Source organism: Anomalospiza imberbis, chromosome 2 (assembly GCF_031753505.1).
Source record: "Anomalospiza imberbis isolate Cuckoo-Finch-1a 21T00152 chromosome 2, ASM3175350v1, whole genome shotgun sequence".
NCBI lineage: Eukaryota > Metazoa > Chordata > Aves > Passeriformes > Viduidae > Anomalospiza > Anomalospiza imberbis.
In genome coordinates this window covers 99,537,880-99,558,137 of record NC_089682.1, presented here as the reverse complement: position 1 = coordinate 99,558,137, position 20,258 = coordinate 99,537,880, and the positions used below count along the sequence as shown (strand labels likewise).

The window sequence follows — 20,258 nt, the reverse complement described above, 5'->3', positions numbered from 1 at the left end:
TTTGATGGGTACTTTTAAGATAAAGCTTCAACAGAATTCATCACTTGCAGTTATGAAACTTATAATTTGTGGCCCTCAATTACTAATGCTACTTAATTTCATTAATATTACTATTCAATTCTCCTCCCCAAAATAAATAATGCATAAGCTTATTGATGAATCTTACTTTATGTTTGCCCTCTAGTAGTTTATTTTTAGAAGTTACACTTTACAACTGTCAAAATGAATGATTAGTCTGAGTCATGCTCTGTTTTTACTACACTAATATGACTAAACTTCAAGGCATTAGTTGTATATATCTATAGGCTGTTCTGAGGGGTTTTTTCCCTCAAATTATTGTAAATTTCAGTATCCAGAACTGGAAGAGATTGCAAGTGTCATTCCTGATAAATGTTTTCCAACCTGTCCTCATGGATCCTAAAGAGAAAATTCCTTAGCAGTCACCCCCTTCTTTGCCCATCACTGCTGATGAGGAGTACACAGTAGTGCATGGAAAAGGATTACTGAAAGATTACTGATATATTCTACCTTTCCTTAGTGTGATGACCCTTGTTAGTTTTCTGGAGTCCATAATATCATGCATCTGGAAACAAGCTGTTGCCAAAAGCACTCAGTTTCCAAATCCTGCCAATGTGCAGTTTATATCTCTGTTCTGTCCCGGATACCACAATGGCTGAAAACCTTGCTCGCATGAGCATGTGGAAAAACAAAAAGAAGTCTAAGTATTTTGAAACCTATTTTCCTGATAATTTCAAGTTTCTTTTCCTTTTTAATAATGATACAGTCTTCTAAGTACTTCTACAGTTATGATTAAAAAAAAAATTAAAATCTTCACAGCTGCCAACTGCATATGGCTTCTCACCTGCAAATTCTCTCGACTAGTAGTTTTGTCACTCTGCAGGTTATAAGTAGACACCTGAGAAAGGAAAACAGAGAACAAGAAAGAATATTCTTTACTGTTTCAGGAATATTTTTCCAAGACCATAATTATTAATAAAACTCTGGGACCTGTAGACCAGGGGAATAACTTAAATTTTGGGTTAATAATGTTGCTTCTATTCTAGGACCAATATAATGACATTTAATTTTTAAGAAAATGCAGTTAAAAATAAAAATCAAGTTTACATAATCTTTGATAATTCCTCTTGGCTTTGCATTATGATATCTTGTGGCATGTCACCAACATCATTCAGTTTCCCTAAACTCTGCAAAATCTTCAGCAATCAAGAGGACTTGGAGCACAGTCAAGCTACAGAAGATAGTATTTCCTGTTGGAGTCACACCCAATCAGTCTGCAACACTCAATATTTTAACAGGCCTATTAGTGCTACCAATTCAAAGGCAGTTATGACTACAGCACAACTTAAAGACAACAGCAAAAAAAAATATTTTGGTAACAGAAAATGAGACATTTATTCAGGATAATTTCATATACTACCATTTTAATGGTCTAATTTTAGATCTAAGCCAATAAATCATCCACTACTATTATTAAAATAATTACATATACACACTTAGATAAAATAACTGGCACTCTTCTTTTTCTAGAAGGTTGACTGCTCTGATGAATTGAGTAACAGAAGAGCTGGTATCATAAAAGAGAGCGCAGGGATGGAAAGTTTAACATCAAAATAAAAAAGCATGTTCCATGCTTGCTTCCTTCAAAAATGGTAAAGGGAACTTAATTTTTAATCATCAGAACGTTTCTCCTTCTGCTAATTCTTTTCAAAATGCAATAGAGTCAGCACATGGCAGAGGATTGGTAGAAGTACTGAGGTGTAGAACCACAATGAGTGGCACCCCATGTATTGTGCCTGCATCTAGAAGTCTTCAAATGGAGAAACTGTGGGATTTTGAGAACAAATAGCATGGCTGTTCTCGATCTTTCCCAGGAGACAGTAGCCTTTGTTCTGCCCCACTGTCCTCCAGTTGGGACTGACAGGAGGAGGCCTGGTCCCTGATGTGTATCCTGTCCCCCTTTCTGAGAACATATGTGGAAAAGGTGTCCATGTGCCAAAATATCCCTGTTCAGCCTTGCTTATGCGTCCACCATGATACATACCAGTTATTTTACAGAAACATAAGCCCAGGCCATATTTATAATCAGATTATGCACTGTTACACACTGCCTAGCAATCTGAACATCTTCAATGCTGTGCTGGTTTTGTCTGGGATAGAGTGGCCGTATTTTGGATTTGTGCCGAACACAGGGTTGATAATGCAGAACTGGTTTTGTTATTGCTGAGCAGGGATTACACAGAGCCAAGGCCACTGCAGATTTTCCTACTGCCACACTGATGAGGAAATTGGGGTTGCATGGGAGATTGGGAGGAAACACAGCCAGGATAGGTGACCTCAACTGACCAAAGGGATATTCCAGACAGTACGGCATCACGCCCAGTAAATCAAGTGAGGGGAAGAAGGAGGAGAAGAAGAGGGGGTTTTTGGAGTGACAGTGCTTGTCTTTCCAAACACCCAGCTCTCCTGGAGATGGCTGAACACCTGCCTGCCCATGGGAAGCAGTAAATTAATTCCTTCTTTTGCTTTGCTTTTGTGCACAGCTTTCGCTTTCCTGACTGTCTTTATCCCAACCCATGGGTTCTCTAGCTTTTATCCTCTGATTTTCCCCTCAGTCCTGCTAGTGGACGAATAAGCAAGAGGTAATTGATTGTTGGCTGGGGTTAAACCACAACAAATGTAAAAATTAAGCAATAGAAATAGTGATCTTTAGTACCCCAGAACCCCCAGAGAAAGGGCAGTGTATAGATGTGCCAGTTAATTTCTCTCAGTATGTTATTCAGAAGGATATCTAGATGCTGAGAAAGAAAGCTGAAAGACTGTGTTAATGCTGCTACAGGGGAAGTAACAAACGATAACAAAGAATAAAATTCATGTCCCATGCCTTGATAGTGGCTTCCTTCATAGCACAGGTTACCTTACTTTCCTACATCTCCACTTGTTCAGGATTTCCAAACTGCTGTGTTTGACCAGACAAACTTTTGTTCCACTTCATACTCAAGCTTTGTCTCATATCCAGAGTCCTGACCCACTTTTAACAGGTGTATGAAAGTTAAATAAAAGAAGGGGAGTAGAAAGTTTTGGTAAGCATGCAAATCTTGAAAAATCAGTCATAGATACCAAATAATTTGTACCAAATCACAAACAACCTGAAGCTATTATGTAGACAGATGCTTCCACAGACCCAGTTTTGGTCAGATTTCTCTCAATTTGGCATGGTTTTCAGGGCAGGCAGTAAATATCTGTAGCTGCACTCAAGCCATTTTGCTCTGTGCCCCATGCACTGTTACCAACAGAGACACATTTTTTCACATAAACACCATCAGGCTGCAACTAGGCCAATTGCTTGTAGTCAGTCCCCACTTACTTTGGAAAAGCTGTCTTCCTGTTGGGAACACAGTACGCAGTAACATTTTCAAAGTCAGTGAAATTCAAGTGATTTGGTTTGTCTTGGTTTTCCAGCAGACACATTCTGATTGGTAAAGGTTAAAACAGTTTCTTGCCTGTTCCACTGAAACAAGTACTCAAGGGAGTTAAAAGTATTCTAATAAACAATAATAATAATAATAAATATTTAATAATAATTATAAAGGAAAAGGAATTGCCTTTGTGTAATCACTTTGGATGTTCGAGTCATGTCTTATATACAGAGTCTGAAAAAAAGTGTCATTGCAGAAGATCACAGAAGGACCTCTTGCTGTGAACATCTTGTAGGTTTCCTGGAGCCAGGCTGTTGTCAGAAAAGTGATAATACTAAGAGAGAACAAAGAAACTCTGAGGAGAACCTGAAGAGGAAGCTATAATGAATCAGAAGTAATTGAAAAAGAAAAATGGGGGATAAGTCAGAATAGTACTAACATCCAAAATAAAAGTTTTCTTCCTTGGTTTCCAGTGTAATTAGGCTGATCATTTTCAGAAGTTTTTAATTTAGAAGTTGCACAGAGATATTTTTATATACAAAGCTCATAATTAGAAAAGTATTATAAATCCTCTAAATATTACAATGAAAATAAAAGTGAATTTACTTGTAAATAATAATACAATATGATTTATGTACACAAGTAACCTATGGTAAGAGAACCTGGCAATCCATCTCAAAGAACTGCAACTTTGTACCAAGAAAAAACTGCCTTTTAAGTAATGACAAAACATGGTGGGAATGATTTTACAGTAAGAATAATTTTCTTAGTAAGGGAAAGAATGACATGTATTCACTGTCACTCACGCTTCCTCCAAAACACTTTGTCATAACATACATATTCCATGATTTAGGAGTCTGCCAGTTCATAAGTTGCCACGATGTTAAGTTTTTGTGGTTTTGCACTGCTGTTTTTTAAACAAGTAGCTGTGTCATAAGTGATAATCCAGGAAACTCAGACTGTTTCTGTTTGCTTGTTTATTTTTTATGTTATAAGTTAGATTCAATATAATCCTGTCTTTGTGTCATCAACTCTGCATCAGACAATCATAGATCATAATGCAGTATTCAGTGCCACAGTTTGCACCGAGGATTAATGCTTTCAGTATCCTGGGACAAAACAATGGTTGAATGGGACTTCTCTTTACATTTTACTTTTTGTCTGAGAGAGGGTGACTGCAGTCACTTCTGTTTAAAACTCTAAACCAGGCCTTTAAAGTCAAGATAGAAGGGGAAATGTGTTTCGTCAGTTAACGAAATACCATATATTTTCCCCCCCTAAAAAAGTGTTTGGCTTTATCTATTAAATTCTTACCTCTGATAGCAGCTGTTGTCTTGGCATTGTGCCTGTAATAGGGAAAAAGAGAGGGAAAAAAGAATAGAAAGTAAAAAAGTGGGGAAAGTAAATGGGAGGGGGAGGGGGGAAGAAAAGAAAAAAGGGAAAAAGAAAGAGGGAAAAAAAGAAAATTAAAAAGAAAAATAAAATTATGAAAAAGAATAAATATTTGTAAATGTTTTAGACATGTAGTTTATGCATTGGTGAATGGCTCTTTATATGTTATATTTATGGGATATTTGGTTTGTTTTGTGATTTTGTTTCAACTTTTAAGGAGTGCCGTTAATGTGATTAATTAACAAGAATTTATTGGCTAAAAAATCTGCACAGCCAAACATATGTGATTTTTAAAATGTATTTTTTCAGGTGAAACTATAAAATAGGGTCCTAATTAAGCCCTGCTGTTTCCTGAGATTTTGTGTGCACTGCACTGGGAAGGAAAGTTACATGGAACTTTACTTGATCATGGAAGAAAAATCTGGAGAGTAAATTCAAGCATTCTATTCAGTTTTTAAATATAGTCTTCACTTGAGGGCTACAGTGAATTTATGCCCATGTTAAACATTAAAGCTCTGTTATGGGGCCAAATAAGGGGAAAGCTCAAATCAACTCAAACATCATGAGGGCAGAACTTCAGCACCACTGCAGCAGACACCACTAGCACTTCTGCATTTGCTCTAAAACGCTGTGATTGATCACAGAGTTTGTTATTATGACATTCTATTACATGCGTTCTCTTGCCATTACTTTGCTAAATTGGGAAACTTATTTTCTATAATGTAGAACAATTTGTAATAAACATAGTGTATTATAAAAAGGATTTGAAGCTTCGGAATTTGCTTTGCTGGGAACTGAAACTATACTTTACTCCACTGAGACCTTAACCCACTTTGAAGGGAAGTTTTTTATAAAAACTGGGGGCGATGTTTAGCATAATCAATGATTTGCCCAAATTTCTGACAGAATCTGGGTTTGTATCTCCTGTGAGGTGTCTGTATAGTTAAGACTCAGATGTGCAAGTACAAACATAAGTACTTGAACCCTATCAAAAAGCACTGCCACTTTAACAAAGTGCCATAAATTACCATGGACTCCACAGAACATGATAAGCAGAGATTTTAGCATTGCACAGAATGTTTTTTTTTCAGTGATTCGGGAAGAAGCTATTATTTTCCCTGTTAGTAAGTGCACAACTTCAATTCACATGTGGGTACTTGTAACAAAAATAAGCTCACCAATAAAAATTTTAAATAGATTTTTAGTGCAAATAGTAAAACATTCCTGTTGACATCTTCAGCTGTAAATCCTGTCTCAGTTATTTTTCACTGAAATGCAGAAAAGGAGTCTGGATGCAAATAAATTGTGTACATGCAAATGTCCTTTTATATAAGCTCTTCTACAGCTGAATCCCTGACTCTTAAATGGTTCGGGTTAGAAAAAGTGGCCATGGTATGCGTTATTTGCACATCATTGCCTTTCTCATTCCTCTTGCTCTATACATATCATATTTGGGAAAATGTAAACTATTTCAATTTTCTTTCATGTATTCATTTCCATTTTATCTCTTCTACATAGAACCTCTAGATGCAGATTATGCCCAGGATGCATCTTTTGGCTTAGAAATGAAAAGTCATAGAACTTCATATAGACATTCATCCCCTTCATTTAATTTTTTTATTTTTTAATACCTTTATACCTGGCATGACCTGATTCAATCTAGGAAAGTGTTGTTCCTTTAAAATGGGCCTTGAAACAAGGCTTCCTTAAGGTACCTCCCATTGTTGATAGTCTTCTTTAGGCACCAAGGTAAGCTCCAAAAATCCCACCCCTTGACTTTTCAAGTGTGTTATGTAAAATGCTGCCATCTTTTCTTAGCTTGAAGAATGGGACTCGTACAAGGGCACATATCTGAACAATAGTGCTATGACAGCCAGACACCCTCGTCCACAATGGCATGCCTTGACAAAAATCTCTGCTGACCCCCTTCAGCACAGTCAAAGTTGCCTTGTCATGGTAGGCATGTCAATGAAAGGCATATTCCAATGAATAAAACATTAGGACGTACCTAGTCCATCCAGCTGCACTGGAGAAGCACACATAAACTGCTTTTGCTGGAAGTGATATTTGTAGCCCATGAAGAAACATTGAAGAAATTATTTTTCAGTGGATTTCTGAAATCTCTTCAGCTATTTACATCACTTAGCCTTTTAATAGCAAGCTTTTACAGAGATCTAAAGTAATTTTGAACACCAAATGTCCTATAGAAACAAAATCCAACTTTTCAAATATTTTTCCAGTTATCTTGTCTACAAAAAGCCTTCAACGACTGTGAAGGATGGCTTTTGCTTAGGTTTCCCCCCCTTTTCAGCAGGTTTCAGGCCTTGGGGTATTGGTATCCAAGTAGTTAAAACTACATCAGCACTAATAGCTATGAGCTCATCTTATATAAGCACATTTTTAGTTAAACACCGCAATCTTGGAAAAAAATGTTAGTGTGCTTAAACAGCCTGGCTCAGAATAGCTCACAATATGACGCATACCACAGGAAATAAAGTGGTATGAGGCACCTACAAAATATTTTTCAAACAAGTCATTGAAGCTGTAAGCCTCATGCCTCAGCTTTAGGAAGTCACTTATTAAGAATCAACACCAGCCGTGCCAAGCTAAGCTCTTGCTCTTGGTGATTTTCCAATTGAATATTCAGGGCCCTGTCTCGGTCTTGTTTTCAGGGAAGTACATGCCTGGAATGTTAGCGAGCTATTTGCTGGAAAAAATGCCCACAACAGGCCCAATGTTGATCACATTAATGCATTTGAGTGGGTATAGAGTGCAAATGATTGAAAGTGCTTCCAGATCTTGGTTGCCGGGGACAAAGCAGGCTCTGTTCTCTGATCTGATGGTCATTTTTTTCAGCGGAGGATGTGGTGCAGGAAGAGGGAGCAGTGCCAATCTCTGTCTAATGGCTCCAAACAGGGCCTGGGCCTGGCTCTTTGGATGCTGATGAGTGGGAAATGAAACACAGATGGGTCAGATGGGTAAGGAGAGGGGGGATTACAGGTCAAGCCAAAGAGTTGGAATAAATTAAGTGCTTATGAGGTACAGAATGGCACATTGTTGAAGCAAACGGACAGGGAAAAAACATTTTGGCATTGTTAGGCACAGTGTGCAGAAAAAAAATCCCGTCTTCCCAGAGACCTTTTGCATATCACATCCTCTTTGGGTTTACTGCCTGCTTGATATATGAATTGCTTTCTTTAACATGGATACTGCAAGGCTGTGGTGCTCTGCAGTACCTAAGAGGAGGTAATTTTCCAGTAAACACTTCAGATGTCATTTACTGGGAGGAATACTTTGGCTCATGCTCCTGATCATAAGATAGCCAGCTTCCTAACTCTCTAGAGATTTCCAACAAAAGGGTAGGTAACCACATACATTTACTCTGGGGAAATAAGGTGACAAGGAGTATTTCATGCACTCACAAAATGCTGAGTCCATGTTTGTGTTTGTTGCTTTTGAATCTTTGCATCTGTATGAAAGAAAATTATTTGGGTTAGAAGAACATTTTTAAAGTATTCTGGTTAAGACATAAAACTGAGGGAGTTTCCTGGAAACATGCAACAACAATTTTACCTCTTATACAGAAGAAACTCCTTCACCACACCAATATAAAAATGTTTTTACTAAATAATACAGACAGAGGTTCACTGCACTTATTTTTGGCATCTCTGTTCCATACGTAGTGACCAAAAATGCATTGCCAAACTCGCACACTCTCCATTGACTTGCCCAGATGTAGGGTTACAGATCTGAAAACCATCACATTAATAAAACTTGAAAGAGAAAACCATGTCCATGACTTTAAACTAAGTTTTCACCAGCTATTTTTCTTCAGTCCTCAAGTCCAGGTTCTTTTGTGACCAATGAGTATTTACCCCTCCTGCAAAGATGATTAAGTAGGACATGTATAATAAATTGTAGTCCTTCCACACAGCACGGCTAGAAATCAGGTAAGAGCCATCACAACATGTCACAACATGTTACACATGTGTAGCAAAATTGAGATCAAAGCCATAAAAAGTCTGTGCTAGTAACAGAATGGCTAAAAGAAGCCCTGAACAACATGCAAGGAACCTTTTAAGTCCTTTTAAGCACAGAAAACCAGTTATCTCTTGAGCAGCATGAACAGCTGGATTATGCATCTTTTCCTCTTCCATCAGTTTTCACACCATGATCCACCTGAGGTATTGTTGCATGTCAGGAACATCTCAGAATTTCCCAGTATCTCTTTTCTTTTCCTTCCTTCCTCCTCCCCAGATGATAGCACAAACCTCTGTTCTCTGTTTATGTGCTAATGAGCGAGACAAAAGAAACCTATGGAGAGGCCAGCTGACATGCCAGAGCAGATACTGTGGACTTCACAGCTTTTTCATGGGTGGAAGCACTGAGGGGAGGAAAAGATATTAGACCATCTGGAGTGTTTGACCCTTAATCATCCATTGGTCACTAGAAAACCTGAGTAAACTTTGTATTTTCAAGGCAATGCTTTATTGAATTTTGTTGAGGCTGATTGCTAGAGATATTGAGAGTGGAGCATCAGGAGATCTAAAGAAACAGATATACTGATGGTTCAGGACTTTGCAGGAAATAATGCCCAAAAGAATTAGGGCAATAGAAATAGAAATATTGGAGGAAGAAAAAGAAGAAATATCACAAGTTCATAATAGTAAAAACAGAAACACAATTATTAGAAATGGTCATCGTATAGCAAAAAAAAAGCAACAGTCTTCTGGGGGAAGAGAAAGAGAAGGCAGGGTATGGCACTATTCAGATGAGAAGCTTTCCTGAAAGGTAGCCTGCTAGAGAAACAAGGTAGATAATTTTTAAAAATTGCTTTCTGAATTTCCCTGCTCCTTCCTGATCAAGAGAGGGGGCTTAGATTAGGTAGGAAGAACAGAGTAGGCACCAGACTCGTCTGAAAGACTGGTATTTACACAGTCAGAAGGGAATCAGGAGAGCTTAGGCTGGAATGCAGCATGCCTTGTGCTCCTATACAGTACCACACTGTCTGAGCTCTGCAGTGTTTCTCACAGCCAATGGGAATGATTTCTTTTCCTTTTAGTTACTGTTCTGAGCAAGTGGCAAGACATATAGCAAGATAATATGCGACCCATGGATGTCTCTGTCTTTCAAATTTCTGTTCAATCTAGATAGCTATTTTGTAAATAACTGTTATTGGCCTTTTCTTCACCCAAACTCTTCAATTTAAAGCAGCATTTCCAGTGGTTTCAGTCTTAGTTCAGACTGAAAGGAGATTCAATTTTAGAAAAAAATTGTAGGATGAAGGGACTACATCATATTTGCAAAGAATAAAAGTGTAAATGAGAGTTAATTCGAAGCATGAGCCATTGCAATTGCACTTTGCCATATCCTATCACTTCTTGAAATATTTAATATAAGCCCCTACAAGTGAGACACTTCTACATCTTGCCTGACCCTGACCATCTGACATCCCCATAAGTCATCACCTAGTACAGGATGAATGGCTTTGATGAGCAACCCTGGTTGTGGTTATGCCCTGTCTATCTATGCAGGACACATCCTTGGGCTTGGGTCATCTTTCAAGGCAGAACAGGCAGAAGTGTCCATCTAGGTTGACTTGCAGAAAGCACACACAGAAATGCAAGCATGGACTGTAAGAAATTAAAAATTAGAGAAGTTAAATTATAATCAGAAGAGCCCTAAGGCAGTGTACACACAGGTACTGTAGTCTCAGAAAAGGTAAAATGTGCCCTTGTGATGCTACAAAAGAAATTTTGGCGACAAGAGCACCCTCATCGTAGCATAGCATTAGGTGGTAGCCATCAGCATTACGAGTGGAAAATGACACCATTTTGTATGGCTGAAAAAACAGTCTGGGCATTGAAAAATAAACACATTTAACCTTGCTTTGATATCTCCAACCTGCTTGTTCTTCTGGCACATAATGACCTTTCTAGGATGAAACATGACTGAATTCTTCCTCACCTTTGAGGACAAAGTTTTCCTTACTGAGCTGGAAAGTTCAGTGTAGGAGGAAACCCACTTAGGAGCTAAATTTGTCTGCTGCCCAGAAACACCTCTTGTTTTGACAATAAATGATACTGTTTACTATTAGGCAAAATATTTTATCTCATTGGGAAGCTGCTGTTAATGTCACTCTCAGGGCTCTTTATAAAACCTTTCCAGTGGTTTCAAATGCTATTAAGTAACCTAGACCTCAGAAATTAAAAAGCTCTCCATCTTCCAGAGCAAATGTAGATTTAGCTCTAATATTTATTCATGATGAATTCATGATATTAAATAGCCAACCCCTAAATGACTCACTAAGATAATGAGAGGTATTAGGTACTTAGGGTGATGGAGCCACTTAGGTAATGAAGTGGAAGAACCTAGTTGGAAAAATAGAACAGATTCTCAAAATCAGCGGTTTGTGAGGAGTGTTTTTCTAAATAAGAAGGGTAACTCAGTATGTAAAAACAGCACTGGACAGGGAATCTGGTCCAACTTATGCAAAAAGCCTCACTCTTCAGTATTTGCTAATTCTCAACCCTACCTCTCTGGCCTTTACTTTTAGAACAAGGCTTCTTTAAATCCTGCTGATGCAATAACTAAAAGCAGGGCTCAGCCTTCAATGTCCCATGTTAAACTGATGCTGTGCTGTTAATGTGCTCCATTGTATGGCACTGCAAAGAGTAAAGCCCTCATGCAGTAAACATCCTTATGGGAAATTATTCCATTATATGATACAGTCACAGAGGATTTCCTCCTATGTAAAACATTGACACAAATTGCTGAGCTACAAGATTTATCCATTTACTGTGACACATTTTTCACAGGATTTTACCTTCTTGCATGCAAACATTACTGTACAAACCTATTTCTGTACAAAGAAAATTCATTTTAAAATATAAAAAAAATCAGTATAGCACTTATTCTGTCAAGAAGTGTTTTTCCTATAGTAAGGGTTTCTGGAAGCAGATTTGGTTGAATACAGTACATTATGACCTTTGGAATAAAATGAAAAGCCTGTGGGACAATACCAGATTTTGGCAGGATACAGTTGTCACTTTTCCATTTTCACTTCAGCCACTGGCCAAATGCCACACCACAACCTTGTTCTAACAGTGAAACTCACACCGCAGCCATCACCATCCCATGTCCTGAATGCCCTCTACCAACCACCACCTACTCTGAAATAAAACATTACCTGTCATCTCTTGCTGCATATTCCTCACAGAATAGTAGTGGAGGTATTCTGAATGTACAAGTTGTAGATGCCTCTGAAATATTCATGTAGTTCCACTTTTACATCCTGTGTCCAGGATTTCCACTCCCAGTTTGCCTTTAAATTTTTCAATATTGTTTTGCTGGATAGATTGTCTGTTGCAGAAAACTATGAATAAAGGAAAAAAAAATTCATACTTTTAAGGATTAATTTGACTTCTTTTACATGTTCATCTGGGTAACCAGCAATTTATGAAAATATCACCCCAAAGTTCTGAATCTAGCATTCACTACAGAAGCACAGAAAACCTATATTTAGAAATTCCTAATAATCTTTGATCTCAAAATTATACAATTATTCCACAGAATAATTGTATATAATTGTAATACTCTGTCTCTGCCTGCTATTGTTCCCAAAAACATTTGGCTCATAACTTTTAGGGAATTCTAGTTACTGAGGACCAAGTTCTGAGGATCTTACTCAGATTTTACTCAGATACAACTAAGATTCCCTTGGAATGACAAGAGCTAGCCATCTTATGTTAAACCAGAATTAAAATAATGGAATTTTCCCAGATGTATTAACTTATTTTCCCTTCCTCACTGTGGTACTTTTTTCTAGGTACATAGAAGAGATTAGCAGTTTTCAGATATATGCAGTTTTGATGAAAAACACCCAGTAAGAATGTTCAAAAAATTGTTTTTAGAATCTCAGTCCTTCTGGAAGTGGAGTTTTCTTCACCTTCTGGTAGATGCGTGGATACCAGGAACCCAGAGGGCTGCAGGCAGCTCTTCAAGACCTGCAGCTTGAGAAAAGAGCAGCTGCCAGTTACTTACTTCAGGATTTGCTAAACATACTAGAAGATCCATTGTTTTCCTCACCAGACAAAATCAATCATCCAACCTGAGAAATGGTGGGAAAAAGGGATCAGGTAGAGGTTCATTCTTCCAGTGCCACATTCAGTATATTTGGTCTTTTCCCATACTTTGCTGAAGAGGATATATGTAATTGTTGGCTTGTTGACATTTTCTAACTTAAATTCATTCCAGAAAATTAATCAGTTGATGAATAAAGGAAGTAATGGATAGGACTCCAGCATCTGGCTGGTGTACAGGTGTCACATGTGGAAGATGTGCAAACAGATGAGGATTAAGATGATTAAGACAAAAAAAACAAAACAAAAAAAAAAAAAAAAAAACAAAAAAAAAAAAAAACACCCAAAAAAACCCAAGGTTTTTGTCTTCATATTCCAGAATAAAATTTTGAACTCAAAACCTTTACATCTGGCAGAAGGGATTGGTGGAAATCATTGGACAGATATCAACAGGGAGGAAGGTTGAAGCCCAAGGTACAAAATAAATACAAATCAAAGATATGATATGACAACAAGGGATTTTCTCCCTGTGATACATTTTCAGAAAGGTTAATTATTAATATTGGAGAATAATAATGGGTTGTTACACCCTGTGTCTTTGAGGTTGCAGTACCAGAGGGATCAGGAGTCATGAACAATTCTGTCATGATTGATCATATTCTAAAATGATGCAAATTTAATCGTTATTTCTCATATGGCCAAAAAAGGGGTAGCAGCAGCAGTGAGACACATTGTTAGTTGTGTAGCACCAGTTTCATGCCAGCAAAGTTTCAGTAAAGTTCAGTTGCACTGGTATAAAACTTGTGCAAAGTGTTGAAAGCCATGCCTAATATATCTACCTCTCTTGCTTGAAAATCAATATTAGCAAGGTTTTCCAGATGTTGTAGTGCCTGTACAAGCTGCTTTTCTTGGACCAGTCTTGGGTTGCACAGGATCACTGCAGAGGAGGAGGGGAGTGACTGTTCAGATCCGCCCCAAGGCCTGAGCTCTGTTCCCCAGTCAGCGCCATGCTCTGATTTATAACCTGATCCAAGAATCTTACCTACAATGCAGCTATATCAACACCTGCATCCTGGGAAAACAAATGCTTTTTAAGCTGAGATTGTTGGGTACAAATAAGCTGCAAAGCATAAAGCTGGCTCAGAGCCAGGCCCAGCAAAGGGCATCGAGTACTGCAATGCTCAGTGTTGCTGGTTTCAGAATTAACTATTAAAGGGATCATTAAAATGACACGTAAAATTGGCCTGTTACTGTGAGGTACAAAGTGCTTCCATTGAAATGCTTTAAGAGAGCTGAGCCTTCTCTGCATCTTATAAGACTGGACCCATATTTTCTAAAAATGCGATGAAATGATGCATTTTTTTTTTGCGTCTTGACAAATCAATTTCCTGAATGAGTGTTGAGTTCACAGAAGGGGCAGCACATGTTGCATTCCATTAAAAAAATTTACTAACCATTTTTCTTTTTCAGCTGATGTGTATGGTGTGCTGTGAACACCAAAAATCATTGTTAATTTATTTATCATTAAAAATAAGGAAATGAGGGTAAGCAGCAAGAAGCAGAATCTGGAAAGTGTGAAAGTATGTTCTGTATTCATTACTTACTAAAGAAAGAAAGATCTAGAAAAGTACTATTTTTGTTTCACTCAATAATCTCAAAGGGATACCAAATAAATTGAGGGTGACTGAACTATTAGAATTGCTTATTTAATGTCTTCTCTCTTACTAGGGGAAAAACTTTTCAGTCTGTTTAGACTGAAACAATCTAGGTGGAAAAAATCTGGTCCCAGATATGCTTTGGCGGCAGTTATAAACCTCTCTGCCTCAGCTGCTTCATACTGATCTTATTTAGTTACATTTGCATCAAGATGAACATGAAAACTTCAGTGGAGAATATCTCTAGATATAGCGGAGATTAAAAGGCAATTGTCCTCATATGTAAAATTATTTCAGGCTCAATCATTGTCTATCAGAGAGGTATCTAACTATGTTTGGTTTCTACCATAATCCAAGTAATGATCATACCCCTAAAGTAGACATTCACATAAATATTTCTCCCCTTAGGGAATCACTTTGGTCTCTTTGTACAAACAAAATGCCTACACTGGCTTGGAAAAAGGATCTGGAGAAGTCCTTTACAGAGATGCTAATACAGGGTGGAAGGAAGATTGCTGTGGAGTGAGGAAAGACAAGGAGGAGACAAGCCGGATTTTTAGAACAGGGGAAGGCAATGAAAGGGACCCTAGGAAACAAGGGGCTGCTTTTCCAGTAACAAAAGTGGGGTTTTTCTTCTGGCTAAATCGGTGCACAATTTTTCTCTGTATTTGGGGAATAGATGGCTCCTAGCTCAGTTTTCATTTTATAAACGTACTGTAATCTCAGCAGTTATTATATCTTGTACTTATGCTTAGATCAGTTGTTTCAGAGAATCCCAAATATGACTGCTAGACTTTCATTAGCCAAATAACATGGATTTTACTAGGTGCTTACTAATAAAATGACTGAGTAGTTCCACGAAAAGATCAAACAAGACCAAATATTTAATATGCTTCTATTCATAGGCTGGTTTTCCCAATCTGCAAGAACAGAAAGTGAAAAAGTTTTTCATATTGCTGCAATTACTATAATCACTGTTAGAGTTTATATTTTCAAGTACAGCCAGATTATCTCTTCAATTATAACCATTAATTTTCATACAATACATAGTGTCAGCTTTCCAAACTACAGTGAATGGAATTGTAAACTTCAGGAATTTTCCCAACCAGAAAGACAGGATAGAAATACAACATCAAAATCTGAGAAAGTTAATAAGGTTTAGCTTAGTAGGAAATATCTTTTTACCAGAAGGAGGTTTAAAATCACTTCAGAAAAATAGAACTGCAGAAGCCACGTCTCTTTTAAAAAATATGTCACAGTCAGTAGTCATGAAAATGATTTATTGCAGGATTCTATACTTAACTTTAAGGTGTTTAATTGCAAGTGTGTGCTTACGTGCTTTTCCAAATAAAAGTGTATTTAAGCAAGTGCTTAAATTCAAAATTGAACTAGTGCCTTGAAGGTCTAAGAGCATACCCCTCAAGCCTGGATTTATCTACCTACTTTCAACCACTTAGTAGAGACATACCTAAAATAGAAGCCTTGTCATCCTACTCTCTGCTGGGAGATTTATTGAATATAGATGGAGTTTAGAGCAAAGTAGTTTTCACAGTTAAATTTTTAGGTTCAGTGGGATGAATCCAGCTCAATCCTGAACTGAATCTAATCTAAATAAATGGTCGTTTTGCTTTCAAGCTGCCTCATTAGGAAATGTGGGAGAAGACCGAGTTTGCGGTACAACACGAAATCACCTAAAAAATATGAAAACAGCAGAGAGATGATGCAGTCACTAACAGTTAAATATTTACCTGGAAAATGAGAAATCAGGAATAAAAAATTCTACCTGTGGGGACTCAAAACTTCCTGCCTTTTGTTTCTCAGATTATGGTCTCAGCCACTGCAGTAAGGGCCATGGCAAGCAGGATAAGACCTGTTCTTCCTCATGAAGTTATGTAATTGTTCAAAGAAGAATTCAATGTTTCTAAATCAAAGAGAAAATAAGGAGATATCTTGTTATTGTGTTGCACCGTGATTACAACGGTCATCTATAAAGGAAGTTGTAAGTTCTTGTCCTTGCTGCCATGCTCATTATGCTTTTTCAAACTTAGTGAGACTTTAATGGAATATTAGTCTGTCTCAGTAGAAAAGGAAGTGCTGATGTTCTGACTTGTGCATTCATTGCAATTGTTGCTCACATGTTGTACATTTTTTTTAATAGCAACATGTAACAAAAGGGTTCATACCTAACATAACTGACTACAGTTGTACCTGACTTAACTACCTACATATAAAACTATGAAACTAAAATTCCTGTAAGCTGTAAATGGAAATTTCATGTTTGACTTGGTCTAGAATTGTAACTTAAACATCCTTGCAACTTAACATCCCTTGTAAATCTGCTCACTGATTATCATATGTGTATCACATGTTAAAGAAATAACTTATCAGAATGCACCCTGTGAATGTTGGCATAGTGCAGCAGTCAGAACCTGTGTCAAACCTGTAGCTCTCTGGAAAATTGGGATGTAGCTGGATCAAGTTGAACCATACCACTCATTCTGAGAGTGTCTCTGAGATACGAGTGACAGTCAGACACTGAAAGACAATAAAATCCAGAAAACAATATTTTTTTTACAACAGATGGTTCTGAATGGCTTTCAGTCAACTAAGGTAATTAGAAACCTAAGATTCACAGAAACATGTATTTCATCTAAGAGATGATGCAGGAGGAGGGAAAACCCAACAGAGCAATCTGTGACTGATCTGAGACTAAAAAGCTTATAATATTAGATGGCAACTTCCTGATAGAAAACAGGTCTCAGGAACATGGAGGAAAGTGGGGGAGAATAAAAAAAGCATGATCCATATTATGAACCTAGAAATCATTATTAGCAAAATACCTGGCATTCAACAGGCAACAAAAGCTTTAACTTAAGAATGAAATTTCCCAAAGACATTGTCTGACTCTTTAGAGAGAGGTTTCAACCCATTGTAAGACAAGAAAGTAAGAATAGGAAAATTGCTGAATGAGCCAAAAAATCAACAGCTCATATACAAATGAAAGATCTTCTTACCCTAAAACAGATGATGATGTTTATTGCTCTGGGAATAACAAAGAAGAACTACTACTATGTATTCATTTGCTCACCATTTAGATTAAAAAAGAGACAAATCTCTGCGTGTTTTAAGTTCTGAAGATTATCTATCTATCTATCTATCTATCTATAAAATGTGACACCTTTCCTCTGCCTATGAGAGGAGACATATTTGGGAACATGGATAATGCCAAATAGCTTTCAACAGAGTGCCCTAAGAAAAACAGAAGGTATTTGTTCACACTCAACAGTCCCTTGGAGAAATACTGTTTCTGCAGCCTACCATTTGGGTTCTTTCCAGCCCCTGAGGGGTTTGACTGCAAAATATAACATTTTTGTTGGTAGGGAGGATACAAAAGATTATAAACATGATGTTTAACTATGAGAAGAAAAAGCTGTATTGCATAACCAGAAGCTTTGGAAAACATGGATCAGCTGAGATAAACCTGAACAAGCAGAAATGTAGCTCATATGTGAAGACAATTATAAATGTGTGTAAGACAGTAAGTGGTAGGTCACATCAGAGTTGAGGCTTTCAACAGCAAGCATGTTTTACTATATGTGAAATTGATACAAAATTATTTGAAAATATGATTCATGTATACACTCTTAGTCTAACAGTCTTAACTGACTACCTGGGCCTGTTACAGTGTAACATGCAGACACGAGAAACTGAAGCAAAGGAACTCTGATCCTGAAATATCATGACATGAGGAGTAACATTAAATTCTTAGAAGATGCTGCAAATGGGCTATTGGCTTGGTCTTCATGTAACAGTGCAGCTGAAACTGGCAACCAGTGTTTTGTATCCATCACAGATTCTAATAAAGAACAAAGAGCAATTATTCATCTGCTCAAATGTTTGGCCTTAATCAATGGTGTAAAAATGTTCATGCTTTTGCTCATGTGAGTGTTCTAGTAGCTTAAACTGCCTGTAAAGTTGTTCTCAAGGTTAGAAAGTAGACCAGAAATACCCACCCTAAAGAAAATACTGCTTCAGTTAAAAATGGCTAACCTGCACAATAATATGACAATCACCAGCACCCTTTCTAAAGGACTCAACAGAAGAAATGGGATCAACATTCATTAAAAAAATGTTTATCCATCTCCTTATTTGAAATTGTGCAATCTCCATTTGAAATTAAAAGAAGATCACTGGTGACTTGATAGTATATAAAAAGGCAATTATGGCAAAAGACACATATTCTGTATCACAAAATATGTTTTGGTATCTGGCGACACTTTGTGAATATAATGCTGTAACTGGTGGGAAAGTGAACAGAAGTGATAAAAAGTCCAATGTCTGGCAATCTTAAGAAGGTGGCACCTTAAGAGAGCCACACAGAAACAGTGACATGTTTTTCACCTGTCTGAAAGGGGAAAATTAAGATTCTTGCCGGCAATAATCCTAAAAGTTGAGGCATAAGACATGAAAGTAAAAAAACAAGAGTAGTGCTATCTTCTGAAAGCAATGATCTGTATTACTTGGAGAGCCTCAGTGAGCCTTAACTGCCTCACAGACCAGCTGAACATCCTCAGCAATTTTAATTATTTGATTACTCATATGTGCAATGCTGTATTAAGTAATGCTGTTTTTCAAGTGATCTTATTCCACACCTTGATTTCACAGACATCAGGCTTTTAAAAGAATGTGAGTAGGGTACTGTGAAGTTCTCAATGCTGTTTGGCAAAGGCAGTTAGACCCAAGTACAGAAAAAATGGGTTTTATGAAACCTTCAAGTCAGAAATTCAGAGCAGTGTTCACTGTGTGTGAGTGAATTAAAAAAAAAAAAAATTATGTGGGTCCTTTGGGGATGGAAAAAAAAAGAGTTTATCTCCCTTTCAGTCCCTGCAACATCAGCAACATACACTTACGAAATATTCCATTTCGTGATTTCTAGACTTGGGATGCAGTACCTGCCCAAACACACTCTGGAGGAACTGAACAGTCTCTAGAAAGACTTTGTACAATGCCCTCTTTTCCATTAAAGTAAATATACAGCCCCACAATACCCAGCTTGTCCTGTAAATGATGCAGGGTTAGTCTGAGGAATTTGCTTCTCTGATCTGCCTTGTTTTAAAGATTTAAGCACTGTGCTCTGTTTTGCTTGGATCCTCTGTATGTGAGGGATTTCTGGGCCATGGGGACACATCCCAGTAAAGGAAGTGTGTGTGTCAATCAGGAAAGAAGGAATATGACCTCTAAGGGGAAACTTTACCAAAAGCACAGGAGCACCAAATCCTTAGTCAACTCCTTTCTTCTCCTTGTTAACTATCACTGCATCAGAGCTAAGTGGAAGCTGACAGATACAAACAGTTGTTTTGGTATAAACATAATTTCACCTATAACCATTTTCATTTACTTGGTATCTATCACATTACGGCAATATGTGTGTGAACCAGGTGTTCACACAGGGAGAGGGAGGCAGAAAGTCTCTCAACTCCTAAGTCCAGCAACTCCTAAGGCTGCAGGCCCTTTAAGAATAAAAGGCAGAACTTTTCAGATTTAATGCATTCTAAAACCTTCCACAAACAAACATAGCTAAAACTATAGCACAAATAGTTTTATTTCCTCTCAGCATCATTTTACAGCTTTCAATTTGTGGAAATATTTGTCCAAGTTTGGTTCAAATAGTCCTTCAAAAACTTTTTAAGAGT

At 37.4% G+C, this 20,258-nt stretch overlaps 1 long non-coding RNA gene across 1 annotated transcript in view; it reads right to left on the bottom strand.

The window, feature by feature from the left end:
* Nucleotides 1-10,295: 10,295 nt before the first annotated feature.
* LOC137467130 (uncharacterized) overlaps nucleotides 10,296-20,258 on the bottom strand; it is a 34,530-nt gene continuing 24,567 nt past the window's right edge. Inside the window, exon 3 of the long non-coding RNA XR_010995413.1 lies at nucleotides 10,296-12,191. This is a non-coding gene — a long non-coding RNA (uncharacterized lncRNA). The remainder of the gene's footprint in view (nucleotides 12,192-20,258) is intronic.